This window comes from Phoca vitulina, unplaced genomic scaffold (assembly GCF_004348235.1).
Source record: "Phoca vitulina isolate PV1807 unplaced genomic scaffold, GSC_HSeal_1.0 scaffold1, whole genome shotgun sequence".
NCBI lineage: Eukaryota > Metazoa > Chordata > Mammalia > Carnivora > Phocidae > Phoca > Phoca vitulina.
Window position 1 is genome coordinate 8,369,860 of NW_022589704.1, and position 12,849 is coordinate 8,382,708.

General features: G+C 48.0%; 1 long non-coding RNA gene across 1 annotated transcript in view; it reads left to right on the forward strand.

Moving 5' to 3' along the window:
- Positions 1–11,769, forward strand: part of LOC116635655 — a 15,060-nt gene extending 3,291 nt beyond the window's left edge. The window contains exons 2-4 of the long non-coding RNA XR_004300199.1: positions 10,051–10,152; positions 10,487–10,591; positions 11,409–11,769. This is a non-coding gene — a long non-coding RNA (uncharacterized LOC116635655). The remainder of the gene's footprint in view (positions 1–10,050; positions 10,153–10,486; positions 10,592–11,408) is intronic.
- The last annotated feature ends 1,080 nt before the right edge of the window (positions 11,770–12,849 follow it).

Here is a 12,849-nt window from a genome sequence, read left to right on the forward strand (position 1 = left end):
GGGGGGGGGGGGGGGGGGGGGGGGGGGGGGAGCGGAAAGGGCCAAGTCACTCTGGTGATCGAGGGCGTGTGCAGGAGCGCAGACTGCCAGGGTCAAACCATGTGTCCTTGGGCAAGATTCTCAACTTCTTTGCGCTTCCTTCTCCTCCTTGGCTAAAAACCCTCCCAGGACTGTAGTGAGGATAAGATTAGTGAATACATTTAAAGCACTTACTACCATGCCTGGCACATAGCAAGGGTGCGGTTAATACGGCCAACTTCTCTAGGCACCGGGGATACGGCAGTGAGCAAACCCAGCCCCTGCTCTCCCGGATCTTCCATTCTGGAGAGGCACCCATGAGACAGAGCATCACATGGCATCATCAGATGTCATTGTGCACCAGAAGAAAACGAAGCAGGTGAGAGGCGGAGAGGAAGAGGCAGGGGCTGGTGTGGATGGTCAGGGAAGGGGCATCTGAGCAGAGACCAGAATGACGTGGGTTCCTAGGAATGATGATTATGTTTTGTTGCTGTTCCTCCTGCACGTTCCCAGTGCCCTAAATCAGTCCCTCTCTTGCCCGACTCTCCGTGACTCTCCGTGATGGTTTCTGGCAGTGGAGTTAGTGGGGCGAGCGAACGGAGGGGGCAGGTTGGGGGGGGTCGGTTCTGAATGGGAGTCAGGGTGGTGGGTTTCTGGCTTTGATCTCCCTTCCGTTCCTCCGCACCACAATTCCACAGTGCCAGAAGACACTTGTTAGGACAGGGCCTGCCCCCTCCAGGAGAAGCGCTTACTACACGGGCCACCCCTAGCTCGTCTGGAGGAGTAGGTGTGCTGGGGAAACTGGCCCGCTGTATGGCTTCAGGGCGAGGCCGGCTGCGAGAACCAGAATAGAAGGTCTAAATTTAAACCCGTGTCTGGAGGCTTCAGGGAGCCTGGGGCCTGTGGGCCCTGGGGTGGCTCCCTCCCTCCCCTCTCCCTCCTCCCTCCCGTCTCCCTTCCCCCTCCCTCTACCTCCCTCCTCTCTCATCGCCTCCCTCTCAGAATGGAAACTGTTTCTTTCCTGGCTGCCTAGAGCTGGTTTCCTCCCAAGGAAATAATGTCTCACCGCAGCTGAGGCAGGCTCTGCCCCCTGGAATTTCCCTGCAGTGGAGAAACACCCCCCCCCCCCCCCCCCCCCCCCCCCTCTGAGATGGGCCCCCCCCAGGGCCCGCTTGGGCCCCAGCCAGAGGGGGACACGCCCAGAGACACACAGATGTAAACAGAAACAGAAACGGGCTGGGAAAACCTGGGGGGGGGAGGGGGCGGTGGGGAACCTCAGGATCAGGTTCTAGTCCCAACTCTTGTCTCCACCTCCCTGTGAGGCTCGAGCAAATCATCTCCTTTTCTGAACCCATTTTTTCACCTTCTTAATATTAAAATAGATCTCTTGAGAATCAAAATAGTACAGAACTCTAAAGGAATCAACCTAGAAAGTTCTTTGATTATTTCAAAGATGTCACTTTCTTTGTTCAAAAATATTTTTAAAATCCAGCCCCCTTTTTTTTTAACTTTCTGAAAAATTCCTTTCAGGACCAGTTTTAGGCACTCATAGGTCTGCCTTGTGACTTTTGCAGACGTTTCATTTTTGCCTAGAGGGATCACTGCCTATGGTACCTAGAGAGACTTTGGGCTGGTTCCAAACATTGAGTTCAAAAAGATTCCTGCAAGGACAGTGAAAAAGGGCCTGTCATGTGCTATCACGGTTGCAAAATTCCCCCGATGCCCAAGGTCGGCCCCCAGGAGGGACAGCCAGTTCCTCTAAACCCTCAGCTGTAAGCAGGGTCCTACTTGAGCCTTGCATAGTCCAACACTCAGACACAAAGCTCTGCACACACATGGCCAGATGGAAGCTTCCAGTTTCAGCCACCATCTCCAGAGGCAGCAGTTCTGGAGAACCCCAGCCATGCACCGCTTGTGCTTTTGTGAGTGTGTTCACTGAGGCCAGGAACAGCGTCTGTCACAGACCTGATCATGTGCGGATGGTCACAGCCCAGACACCCTCCAAGCAGGCTGTGCCCAGAGACTTCAGCAGGAGAGAGAGAGAGAGAGAGAGAGAGAGCGAGAGCGCGCGCTAAGGGGACACACCCAGACACACTGGGTTGCCTGGTAACACGGAATGCCAGCCCCAGGGACACACACCCTTGCTGGGATGACACATTCATACTGTTCCCACACAGGCAGGATTGCACGAAGCAGGCTGCCCCATGCATGCGCTCTTCCCATGCGAATATGCCCACCAGGAAATGCCTTCATTCAGAAACAGCTGGGCCACTCAAGATCCTGCTCATCCACACCCCAAAATGCTTACCCGATTTAGGTAGTGCCGAGCAAGCCCCCTAAAACTTGCAGTCACACTCAGTGACACACAGACACACTCGCCTGAGTGGTCAGAGTCTAGACTCCTCACGTCCTTTTGTTTCCTCCCGGAAAACCTTTGGCTTTTCCATTTTAAGCAGCCAGTGACCGAATGGTTTATTTCTGTAACTTCTTAGTATTAGCCAAAGATTGTTCTTTTGAAATGTCTACAGTAAGTTACAAAGAATGACCTTTGTTTTCAAATTCAACTATGCAAAACTCTAAACACAATGTGAAAACTCAGAAGGCAATTTTTAAAATTCACAAACCATGCCTGAGGGTTTTTTCAACTTTTGGATGTAGGAGAAAGGCAAGCTTACTGACTTTGCGGTGATTTTTTAAATTCCAACTTGGTAAACAGGAAAACAACTTTGGAGTCTTTGTAAAATGAGCAACAGGAAAAGGCTCGACTGGGCAGCACCCCTCGCTTCTTAGGGATGGATGAACCAAGGACTCGCCCTTGACCTGGTTTCCACACTCTGACCTTGATTCGACAGAACTTCAGTGTGGTGTTTGGACTGCCTGACTCACAGACAGATGTGCCCTCACTTGGGTCCAAGGACAGCCCCCTGTGTAGGTTCTGTCCCCTTCTCTGGATGTTTCAGACACAGTGGTGGTTTTAGGATGAGATAATCTGATCTTCCTGGCCACAGCAAGCTTCTTCCCTCCTGTTCCATCACCAGACAAGACCAGCCTAGAGACATCTTCAGATCTATACACTGGCACTGGCCAGGCCCTCCCCTGCCATCCAGAGCCTTCCTTCCTCTGTCCCTTTTCCCCTTTGCCCTTCCTTCCCTCCCTCTCTCCGTCCCTGTGAACTTCTGACAGCAATTCCAGTGTGAACTTGGAACTTCAGGGAATAGGGATCTTGCCACACTCAGCCTCTCCTCCCAGAGTTTAAGTCATCTCCCTCCCTCAAAATTCCTTTCTATTCTTACTTTTATACAGTAGTCCCCCCTTATCCGTGGGGAATACTTACCAAGACCCCCAGTGGATGCTTGAAACCGTGGATGGTACCAAACCCTACCTATGCTATGTTTTTTCCTATACATACATAACTGTGATTTATTTTATAAGTTTAATTTATAAATTAGGCACAGTAAGAGATTAACAGCAATAACTAATAATAGAACAATTATAAAAATATACAGTTTGAAAATAATATATATATACACCACAGTAAAAGTTATGTGAATGTGATCTCTCTCTTTCAAAATATCTTATTGTACTGGGCTCACCCTTCTTGTGATGATGTGAGAGGCTAAAAAGTCTACGTGATGAGATGGAGTGAGGTGAATGACGTGGGCACTGTGACATAGCATTACTGCTTGTCCTTCTGACATTATGTCAGAACAGGGTCACCTCCTCCCAGGCCACAGTTGACTGCAGGTAATGAGACCCCAGAAAGTGAAATCATGGATAAAGGGGGATTACTGTACCTCAGTACCTGAAGTTTTTTTTTTTTTTTTTTTGAGATTTACTTATTTATTTGAAAGAGAGCAGGAGAGGGGCAGGGAGAAACTTTAGCGGACTCCACGCTGAGCATGGAGCCTGGCCCCGGGCTCTATCTCCAAGATCGCGACCTGAGCTGAAACCAAGAGTTGGACGTTTAACCGACTGAGCCACGCAGCACCCCTAGACTTAATTTTTTAATGAAAAATTTCTATATGTCAAAAACCACAAACAAAACATATTTAAAAGCAAGAGATAAACTTGGAAAATACATTTTCCAGACATATGTTGCAACACAGGCAAATATCCTCAACATCAAAGGACTTTTATAAAGCATATGTCACCAAACAGAAAGATGGACAATGTGAGCAGGCCGATGAATCAAAACAATGAAACAAATGAAATAAGAAAAAATGTTTAACCTCCTTAATACTCAAAGAGGTCAAAATAAAACCATTTGAAATAACATTTCCCCTTTTACTATCAGACTATAGCAAATGAATACCCACTATTGGGCAGGGCCTTTCTCATGAATTACTTCTAGAAATACAAAATAATCAGAAGAGCCTTTTTGGAGAGAAATCAAGCCTTGAAATTACTAGTATCTTCTAACCTGTCAGTTCTATCTCTACAAGTTATCTGGAAGGAATCTCTAAGTGTCCAAAATATATAGTTACAAAAATACTCATTGCAGTACTGTTGCTAAAACAAAAAGAAAAAAAAATGTGTTTATAATTTTTTCTCTTTTTGTGATTGTATACCCAATTCTCTTGGGCCTGCTTTTTTTTTTTTTTTGGCTTTTTGTTTTTGTTTTTTGTATTTTTTGTTTGTTTGTTTTGTCTTTTATTTTTTTTATTTTTTATTTTTTTTAAAGATTTTATTTATTTATTTGACAGAGAGATAGCGAGAGCAGGAACACAAGCAAGGGGAGTGGGTGGGAGAGGGAGAAGCAGGCTTCCCGCGGAGCAGGGAGCCCGATGCGGAACTCGATCCCAAGACCCTGGGATCATGACCTGAGCCGAAGGCAGACGCTTAACGACTGAGCCACCCAGGCGCCCCTGTTTGTTTTGTCTTTTAAAGTAATCTCTACACCCAATGTGGGGCTGGAACTCACAGCCCCAAGATCAAGAGTTACTTGTTCTACCTACTAAGCCAGCCAAGTGCCCCGGCCTGTTTTTTGTAGGGTTTTGTTTTGTTTTGTTTTGTTTTTTAAGATTTTATTTATTTATTTGACAGAGAGAGAGACAGTGAGAGAGGGAACACAAGCAGGGGGAGTGGGAGAGGGAGAAGCAGGCTTCCCGCTGAGCAGGGAGCCCGCTGCGGGGCTCGATCCCAGGACCCTGGGATCATGACCTGAGCCGAAGGCAGACGCTTAACAACTGAGCCACCCAGGCGCCCGTTTTGTTTTGTTTTGAAGATTTATTTATTTGAGAGAGAGACCACGAGTGGGAGGGGAAAAGGCAGAGGGAGAGAGAATCTTAAGTAGACTCCATGACGAGCACAAAGCCCTATTTGGGGCTTGACCCCATGACCCTGAGATCAGACCTGAGCCAAAATCAAGAGTCGGATGCTTGGGTTGCCTGGGTGGCTCAGTTGGTTAAGCGTCTCAGGTCATGATCCCAGGATCCTGGGATAGAGCAGGAGTCAGGCTCCTTGCTCAGCGGGGAGCCTGCTTCTCCCTCTCTCTCTGCCTGTCGCTCCCCCCGCTTATGCATGCTCTCTTACGCGCTCTCCGTCTGTCAAATAAAAAATCTTAAAAAAAAAAACAGGGTTGGATGCTTACCAGACTGAGCCACCCAGGTGCCCCAACGGTGCTGTTTATATTGTATTTATTTAAGTTCTGAACACACTATGCCAGAATGTTATTTTGTATTTTACTACCTTAATAAAAAATGCAGTTAATAAGAAATATTCTGGATATTCTGGGGTGCCTGGCTGGCCCACTCGGTGGAGTATGCAACTCTTGATCTCCGGGGTTGTGAGTTCAGGTCCCACACTGGGTGCAGAGATTACTTAAAAATAAAATCTAAGGAAAGAAAAGAAAAATATTTTGAGCTAGGGTGAGTCTGAGGGTTAACTCAGCCCCTCCCTGGCCCTGTGGCCCATGGAAGGGTCTTCCCCTTCAGTTTTTCATTCTGAGTGTGTGGCACCTTGGGTTGAGTGAGGTTGTGGAGATGGGTAAGGACACTGTGTGGAGAGAAGTTGGCAGGAAAGCAGGAGGGAAGCTTTTGGGAAGGAGCTTGCAGGTTAGATTACAGGTAATGAGAGCCATGATGCTGAGCCATGTGTCTGGGGTGAGAAGTCCTTTATAGGAGGAGATGGTGTCAACAGATTGCATCAGGGTCCACGTGACTCCCCCATCACCCACCTGCTCTTGCCATGGTGAGGGGCTGTCCCAGTCCTTCCAGGGTGAAGGTCTCTTGGAAAGGAAAATCGACCTGGAGAATACCGTTTTATAGAAAAGTTGTCACATCACCTGAACCATTCTCTATGAGCTGACAGAGCTCCTTAATGTGGCTCTGGACTCTCCAGCAATCCTCACCCCTGCAGGATAGCTGCATACTCAAGGTGGCCATGAGAGCAGATTTTCCCTGAGAAATTGAATAAAGGAAACCTCATTTAAAATGGAATTGGTTGGGGATGCCCAGCTGGCTCAGTCAGTGGAGTGTGTGACTCTTGATCTTGGGTTCCTGAGTCAAAGCCCCACTTTGGAAGCAGAAATTACTTAAAATAAATGAGTAAGTAAATAAATAAATAACTGAAATAAATAAATAAATAGATAAATAAATAAAATGGAGTCATTGGGCTAGAACTGGGAGCTCTCCCACCCTACCCCAAGTCCTCGATCGCAGAGCCCAGCAGGAACAGACAGAACCTTGCCTTCCCAACAGGAAGCACCCTATGCTTTACTACCCCCAGGAGGAGGAAGGATTGTCTCCTTGCCCAGCAACAGCCCAGCCAATGAGAGGCTGCCATAACTCAGCCAATGAAAAACCACGGCACTTAGAGCCTCCAGTTTAGGGACTCCTGGGTGGCTCAGTCGGTTGAGTGACTTTGGCTCAAGTCATGATCCTGGGGTTCTGGGATGGAGCCCCATGTCGGGCTCCCTGCTCAGCGGGGAGCCTGCTTCTCCCTCTACCGCCCCCCCTGCTTGTGCTCTCTTTCTGTGTCAAAAAGAAAAAAGAAAAAAAGAACCTCCAGTTTATTCTAGTGGACTTTTTGTTTATAAGAGCTCCGGCCAACACCTTTCCTCCGCTTTGTGTAAAGCCTGGAGCTCTCCCCTCGTGGCAGTCCCCTAGCCTGTGTCCCCTGCAGAACCCTTACAGAGGTGGACCATCACCTGGTTACTCATCAGATACTTCTGGGGAACTTGAAACAAATGAGATTTCCAGAGGCCCCCCCCCCCCCGCCCCCCCGGCAGACTTCCTGACTCAGCATCGGGGTGAGGCTGGCGGTGGAGTCTGTGCTTTTAAAATGCCTCCCAGAGACCCTGAAGCATCAGATGGGCATCTCCTCAGCTGCCGGTTCCTCTCCGGCAGGGGCCTTGCTCTGGCCTCGGGGTCTTGCCACCTTCAAGGCTTGTCAGACGTTCCCTTTACTCCTTCAGCGTTTTCCCCCTAGGTGCCCCCTACACTTGGTCAAATCCGGACACCCCAGGGTACCCCGTCAGTGAATCCTACACCTGTCTGCCCCTTCTGTGAACAACTGTCTGTGATGTTCATAAGGTCTAATTTTAAGTTTATTTTTAATTTCACAAGTAGTGCAGGAATGCACCTTTACTATAGAACAATTCAAGAGACCCAGATGGAGTGAAGCCTCTTGACCCTCCCTTGTCCCCCCACTCCCACCCCACACTGACTCTGAGGTGGGCGGGGTGTCATGTCCTTCCAGACTCTTGTCCATGTATTTCCCACCTAGTTTCCAGATCTGGAAAAAGAAGAACCAATTCCTCCCACCCAAGACCTCTCCTCTGCCTGTGCCACGTTCTGGACCCTTCAGCCTCCCCCACAGCCTTTGGCCTCCACTACCCCCCAACTCCCCACTCCAGCTTCTCTCCCCCCACCCCCACCCACATGCACACACGCACACAGATATACCCAGGTGTTTCTTTTCCTGAAAACAAGTCTTTCTGGATCATTACATGCCTTTAACCCCCTCTCCTCTCAGTCTCTCTTCCAGTCAACTTCTTCAACAAATGTCTCCTTGGCCAGACTTCACACCTGCCCCCATCAGATCTCAGCTGTATCCCCCTGCTGAACTCCCCCGGGGAGGGCACTGACCCAAGTCGAGGGGTGAAGGCACCTCAGATGTCTGTGGGCTTCTGGCAGCTTTACCTTCCACGGAGGGAGGAACCAGCTCCTGAAGTTCTCCTGGGGTGTGGCTCACCCCACTGCTCTGGACATGTTCTGACAGCTAGGGCTTCCAGAAACTCCAGGGCCTAACTGAGATGGGCACACAGCTCAGTCTCCTAAATATAGAGGCTGGGGGATGAGGAGCATTCCTGAATAGCTCAACCTCCTCTGAAGGAGGAGGTACAGGAAGAAGGGATTTAGGCTTTACTACCTTTCTTCTAACTTACTATCATAAAAGAAAAGCAAACAAACTTTTGCATTGCGAAGCATTCACCAAAAAGTCCTGTATTCGTTTTCCATTGCTACTCTGCCAAGTTATCATGCATTTAGTGGCTGAAATCAACACAGATTTATTCTCTTATAGTTCTGGGGGTCAGAGTCCAAAACCAAGATGCTGACAGGGCTGCATTTCTTCTGCAGCTTCAGGGAAGAATCTGTTTTCTAGCCTTTTCTGGCCTTTAGGGGCTGTTTGCATTCCTTGGCTAGTAGCCCCTTCTTACATCTTCAAAGCACATCCCTCCAACCTCTGTCTCCACCGTCCCATCTCTTCTCTCTGACTGACCCTCCTGCCTCCCTCTTATTAGGACCTGGTGATTACATTGGGCCCAGGATAATTCAGGATAATCTCCCTCTTTCAAGATCCTTAATTTACTCATACTTGCAAAGTCCCTCTTACCACATGAGGTAGAGTATGCATGGATTCCGCAGATTAGGACACAGAGGGACATCTTTGGGGCCATTATTCAGCCTACCACAAGTATAAAATGTAATATGGAGGGACATCGGAAGATAGACACTGAGATTAGACAGATGTTTGCCTTATTTTCTTCATATTATTTTTTTTAAGAGATAAAGCTCTACAAAAATAGCTGAAGCCCTGTGTGGCTTTTCCTTCCTTCTCTCCTCAGAGGTAACCACTTCCCTGAGGGGGGTGAAAATGACCCCCGTGTATGTTTCTGTTATTTGCTACATATTATAAATGCATTTTGTTGTTGTTGTTGTTAAAGATTTTATTTTCAAGTAATCTCTACACCCAGTGTGGGGCTGGAATTTACAACGCCGAGATCAAGAGTCCCATGCTCTACCAACTGAGCCAGCCAAGCACCCCTAAATGAATTATAATTCTTTACTTTTTAAAATTTTTAGAGATTTATTTATTCACTTGAGGGGCGCCTGGGTGGTTCAGTCAATTAAGCATCTGCTGTTGGCTCAGGTCCATGATCCCAGGGTCTTGGGATCGAGTCCCACACTGGGCTCCCTGCTCAGCGGGGAGCCTGTTTCTCCCTCTCCCTGCCACTCCCCCTCACTCATGCTCTCTGTGTCAAATAAATAAATAAATAAATAAAAATTTTAAAAAAAGATTTATTTATTCATTGAGAGAGCGAGGGAGAGCGAGTGAGCATGGGGAGGGGCAGAGGGACAGAGTAACTTCAGCAGACTCCCCGCTGAGCTCAGAGCCCAACGCGGGGCTTGATCTCAAGACTCTGAGATCATGACCTGAGCTGAAACCAGGAGCTGCACGCTCAACTGACTGCACCACCCAGGGGGCCCCCCTCCCAAATGCATTTTTGAAGAGAACAGTACCATTTTTTAAATGTGTTTTGAAACTTTAAGTAAAAGGAATCACTGTGCGTACCGTATTTGCAACCTGCTTTTCTAAGGCAATATGTTTTTGACATTCTACATGTTGATACATGAAGACCTAGTTCGTTCATTTTAACTACAATGTAGAATACCTCCCATGAGCAAGTTAGAGTTCATTTTGTCCTTTCTTTTGCCGGGAGACAGATTGTTTTCACTTTTTGTGCTATTACAAACAGTGCTTCAAGAAATATCTTTGTAAAGAGAAAATATCTTTGTGCTTGTTTTCCAGAACACCTGTGCTAAAGACCTCTGGTAAGGATGCAGCCGGGAGCGGGAGTGCATGCTGGGTCTGGGATACCTACACCTTCAGCTTACACAGTGTTGCCATTCGGTAATACCGTCAGCAGCAGTGTTTAAAAATACCCATTTCCTACATATCCTCAGCATCTGGTATTTTCAGATTTACTATTTTTTCAGATTTATTTTCCTTACCTATTTTCCAGTCACTCTGTTCTGTCCCCAGTCGTCTTGAATGTGATGCAGCATTGACTTTTCCTCCATCTTGATCCTGAATGACAAACCCACGCAGGACCCCCTGTGCTCTGCGTGGTTCTTCAAGCTGGCCCCCCTGATTCTCTGTTGAGTTCCCCACTCCCGCCAGCCCTCTGCCCACGCTGAGTTTCATTTGGGCCAGCCCTGGAAGAAACTCTCTGCTCTCCCTGCAGAAGGCGGTGGAATGTGCAGAGATTGTCTACTGAGAGGAACGACGTCTTCTGCTTTACCAGCCCTCGGCCTGAGTGAATGATGCAAGTCTAGCCCTGGAGACACGAGTAAATCCACTTGAGAATTCCTCAGTCCTGAACTCCCCAGAAATAAATGACCGTATATTTTTCCTGTCCCCAAGGGTGTTCTGAAACATACCTGCCCATGAGCTAAATAACCCATATCTTAGAACACGGCCACATGGAGGACTAAATCCAAAGACTGTGACCTTTCTTCCCACAGCAAGCCTCTTTTCTTTAGCAGCCTGTGGCTTTTAGACACCAAATCTTGGGTTCTAAGTTTTTACACCCCTCTCCGCACCGCCCCTGATCCAGTTAAAGTGGTGGGCTAGCCATCTTGAGCTCCCTCAACACAGGGAAGCCATCTCTGAGTTGTCTGGCCCTCATAATGATCCAGGTCTCCTCCCGCTGGTCCCTAAACAAACTGAGACATCCTTGTCCTCATGGATGGATGGTGAGCAGAAGACAGTTCTCTGCCATCTTGTTCCAACCTCACAGTCTCCCGAACTTTGTCTATTCCTCTCAGCTGTACGTAGCCATTTATAGATTCCCATAATCCCATTAGCAATGGCTTTGCCTGAGATACATCCCTGGAAAAGATGGGGCCTGAAGGATTGCTTCCCAAGGGGTTCAGCCACATGCTTCAAAGGAAACCCCAATGCTGCTGGGGGGGGACATCCATAACTTCCTGCTGCACAGCGGCTGGGGCCGCTACATCCAGGGATCCTTATACACTTGTATGTCTTAGCATTTGCTCAGTTCTGGGCATAAGATGGATCCTTTAGAAGCTATTCCTTTCCCATAAACTAATAGTTTGTGGTTCTAATGCTCAACATGGATCCCCTTCTCTATTCCTGGGATTTAGGGAGCGGCCCTCACAGAGGCCAGCATGGCATGATGCCCGTTTGGATCCCGAAGGTTACCTTCTGTCCTCTGAAGTATACAAAACTCCATTTCAACTGCAGCTTTCCAGAGAATAACCCCGACCAGTGGAGCCCAGGTGGACACCAGCCCTAATTATCATCTTTCTGACAAAGACTGCTGGAAGCTCAAAATGCTTGACAAGAGGTGCCAGGAGGCAGAGGGACAAGCCAGCCACAGAGGAAGTCACTCAGAAACCCAGGGAATTGAAATCCCTTCTCAAGGGCTTGGTTTCAAAAAAACAAATGTTTTGGGGCGCCTGGGTGGCTCAGTTGTTAAGCATCTGCCTCCGGCTCGGGTCATGATCTGGGGTCCTGGGATCGAGCCCCGCATCGGGCTCCCTGCTCCGCGGGAAGCCTACTTCTCCCTCTCCCACTCCCCCTGCTTGTGTTCCCTCTCTGGCTGTCTCTCTCTCTGTCAAATAAATAAATAAAATCTTTTTAAAAAACCCAAAAAAACAAAATAAAATAAATGTTTCCTAATGGCGCTCAGAGGGAGTTGTGGGCAGCCACCAAGGTGAGTCATTTGGCGGATGTCAGGGCTGGGATGTCCACAGCTTCTGAAGAACACCGAGGAAGCCCAAGGTCACACGCCTGCATGGGACGCCCCTCATTTGGCTCCTCTCTCCGGGTTTTTAGATTCCTCCGTTCTCTCTAGCTGGGAAATTGGATCAATCATTTGAGGTTTTTAAAAGGAGCTAGGTGAAACGTTTTGTTTTTGTTTTTGTTTTGTTGTTGTTGTTTGTTTCTGGCAGAACCGTTTAAATCCTGTCCTGAATGAAGGGTTCATTTAACTCCTAAGTACTTGATTAGAAGTTAAGATGTTGTTTCTTCAAGATTTATTCAAACCGAAGTTTTTATTCTTCGAAAATGACACCTCACTCATTAGGTTCTTTTTTTTCTTTTTAAGATTTTACTTATTTGACAGAGAGAGACACAGTGAGAGAGGGAACACAAGAAGGGGAGTGGGAGAGGGAGCCCCATGCGGGGCTCGATCCCAGGACCCTGGATCATGACCTGAGCCAAAGGCAAATGCTTAACGACTGAGCCACCCAGGCGCCCCTCACTCATTAGGTTCTTAAAAGCTCTTACCCTGTGGTTTACCTGATGCCCCTTCGTATTTTTCTGCCTCACGCTTCTCAATGACAGACGCTCCCCATCTATCGTCTTCTCTGAGGAACAGATGGGTCGATAGATCCGCTCCACGGTGGTGCTTGCTCTACTTGGCTTCATCTTCCCGGGAAGTTGGTTCAGTACAATGTAAGAGGGAAAGTGAAGGTGTCCTATGATTCCATTTGTGTGTGTCTGGCTGTGTGTTTAATGATATACACGTAATTTTACCATGGAGAGCTGGAGCCGGTTCCCATCCCTAGCTGATCCTGCCTA